Here is a 3,443-nt window from a genome sequence, read left to right as displayed (position 1 = left end):
TTTTGTTTACTACTTATTTGTTTTAAGGTAAAGAAGTATTGAATAACATTACAATATAGAGATACCTATATTCTTCCAGTTTTCATCCCCTTCTATCCCCAATTGCTCTCCAGTACAGCATGGAGCAATTTTAACATTTAACTACACACGCTGGCGTACTTTGTACACCAGATATAAGAATTCTACTGGAAATATATTTAAAAATTTAATTTTTGACCTTGCTTATCTCTCTAACTGGAATGTGCTTTATAATTTGGTTTTAGTTTCGTTATAATCGGCGTTCTGGAAAGATCGTAATTTACATTTTATTATTTGTTGTTTCCGGTGGTGGACAATATACCCCAGAATTATATTACTATAAGTCGTAATATAAGTACACATTTTAATTGTTTTTTAGTCATTATGGCACAAAATATATTTATCTTTATAAACAATACTTTCTCTCCTGTAAAAAATCACATTTAAAAAAATTTTTTATTAGTACAGTAGACTCTCGTAAGTTCGGCCACCTCGGGACCGGACCCTAGGCCGAACTTAAAAGTGGCCGAACTAACCGATGCCTACCTAAAAAATGCCCATTTATTGTTTGTAAGAATCTAGCAAACACAAAACACTTGCACACTATGTAAAATACAACACAGACACTACTCTGACATATATTAACACATTATGAAAAGACAGAAGGTCACAAAACACTACAAAATCATACTCACAGAACTGTAAGTAGGCATAATAAAATTTAAAAATATTACTATACATTAGTGGTTTGGATTCGGAAACACTTAAAAAAATCTGCTATTTTTTCTTTTTTAATGATTTTTTATGTGCAAAGTTATTTTTTAATAAACATTGCATCGATGGCAGTTGCCTCTTTTTGCTGTTCGATATAGGTAGCTGCCAGTTGCAAAGCTGCTTTGCCTTCAGCGTGGCTTATTTTATTTTCTTTATCTTCCTCTTCTATCTAAGCAGCCTTTGCGTCGTTTCCTTCTCATTTTCCTGGCGAATGACACACGGCGATTTTGTTGTCGTTCAAAACCTCGTTGTGTAGCTGCTTTTCAAAGATGATCCACTCCAGAACATCTTCTTTAACAATGGGACAACAGCTCGGTAGTTGCTGAAAGTCGTGAGATAGAGCTGCATTTTCATCAGGTTCGTTAACAAGAATGTTGTTTGGCTCACCTGCTGTTGTGTTTGCTTGGTCAATCTTATCTTCTATATTTGGCCAAACTTCCTATTGGGGTACTTCCTCTTGAAGCACTCAAGGGCCCCTTGGTCCATCGGCTGTTGAAGACTGGGAACAGCAGTTTAATTTATTTTTCATCATCACACTGAATATCTTCCTGGTGAGTAAGCGCGTTGTCAGGAAGAAGAAGTGCTTTGATGAGCAGTTTTAATTTTGTCAAATGTTTTTTCACTTTGGGAACAAATTCGTAAACGATCTATTGTCTGAACAAATATGTGTTCATCCACGCTTATTTCTGCAATCGATAATACACTGGGAGAGTTTCCACGTTTATGTTCATAAACGCTTTCGGTTTTGGTGCTGTGCCAATAACAAATAGGTGTCATTGTGGATCCCCGAATCATTTCAACACAAGGCAATTTCATTTATTTGTTGACTTTAAACCCCGCAGCAGATGTTTCTTAAGGGGTGGCAAAGGGTTTTCTGGACAGAAGTTTAAAATGTAACCCAGTTCCGTAGACGTTGTCTATTTGCTCTAGGCTCAAGTTTACGTCAATGATGATTTTTTAAAATCTTGTAGAAAAATTGGTGGCCGCTACAGGCAGAGAGCCGACCGGACTAAGCGGAGACCGAACTAACCGAGGCCGAACTTACGGGAGTCTACTGTAATTTTATTTATCATGGAATCCAGTTATTCCATGATTCCAGTTATAAATCCCAATTGGCTTACTGAAAAGGAACTCCAAGTATTCACTGATGCCGAATAAGGTTTATAACAAACAACTAAGTGTATTTTAAAAAAAAAATTAATCAAATCCGCTGTTTTTAAGTGTATTTTCTTGTGGCGTACAAAGTACGCCACGCGTGTAGTTATGTTATAACTTGATGCGCGGGTAGTTAAAGGTTAAACATAATATTACGAACCAAAGGCCTTGATGGTCGACGTATCATAGAAAACTTGTGTGGAAGCAAAAAATAGTCACAAACGTCGATGGGAGATTAATCGACCATAATCGAATGTTACAGTCAAAGAGGCATCAGACAGGGATGCATTCTATTTTTCCTGTTATTTAATATCTGCGGCATTCGGCAAGCTGAGATATGTCCTTAACTTAGAACGGTCTATGTGTCTCAAAAGAAAAGTCTATAATCAGTCCGTGTTGCCAGTACTTACATATGGCGCAGAAACTCTAACATTAATAATATTAGTCTCCCGTTTTATACCGCTACCGCGGCTTTGGGATTAGAGCATGGTAGTCTGCTATATCTAGGGCCTACGGTATACAAAGAAGGTAACAGGGCCAGTGCTATACTTCAACCGCCCATTATTACCCCTGATTTTACCAAAGGTACTCATTTCATTCAGGCTGAGTCGACCTGGGGCCTACAGACATTTTAAAAATGTCTAGATTTTCTCGCCGGCGCTGAACCCAACTTTACCTGCGTGGAAGTCAGATATGCTACCGTCTGAGCTATTCAGGCCCTAACTCTAACATTAACCAAGAAAAAAAAATAAAAATTTTCTTACACAAAGAGACATGGACAGCTTGATGTTAGGCATTTCTCGTAAGGATCGGTTACGAACAAGGAAATAAGACGGAGAACAGGAGTCACAGATGCCTTAGAAAGAATTATGACACTCCTTAAGTGGAACCAAGATGATCTGATGACATAAAACGGATCGACAAAAACTGGATGCAAACAGCACAAAACTAGTATGATAGAATTGATCCAAAAGATGGCATAACCCAGACATACAAAGTGAAAGTTATCCTGCAACACCAAATTATTTTATATGGTCCACATAATGTTCAGAAAAAAGTTACACCATTTTGAGCGTCGGGTTTGGGGGGAGAGGGGGGAGAAATCGGTAAATTCGTAGTTTTTTACGTTTTTCGTCAATATTTCTAAAACTGTGAACCTTCAAGCATGAACAACCTTCTATACCAAAATGTTCTACATTACATTTTAAATAAAAAAGGTCCTTTGCATAATCCTTCTAAAATGAACGGTTCCAAAGTTACGGAGGTAGTATAGTGTAATTGGTCCAAAAAAAGGCCTAACCCAGACATCCAAAATAAAAGTTTTCCTCCTACACCAAATTGTTCTATATGGTCCACATATGGTTCAGTAAAAAGTTGCACCATTTTGAGCGTCCGGTTTGGGGGGGGGAGAGATGGGGGAGAAGTCGGTAAATTAGTAGTTATTTTTTAGGTTTTTCGTCAATATTTCTAAAACTATACTTTAGCGTAAACAATGT

Source organism: Diabrotica virgifera, chromosome 4 (assembly GCF_917563875.1).
Source record: "Diabrotica virgifera virgifera chromosome 4, PGI_DIABVI_V3a".
Classification (NCBI taxonomy): domain Eukaryota; kingdom Metazoa; phylum Arthropoda; class Insecta; order Coleoptera; family Chrysomelidae; genus Diabrotica; species Diabrotica virgifera.
This window is presented reverse-complemented; position numbering follows the sequence as displayed.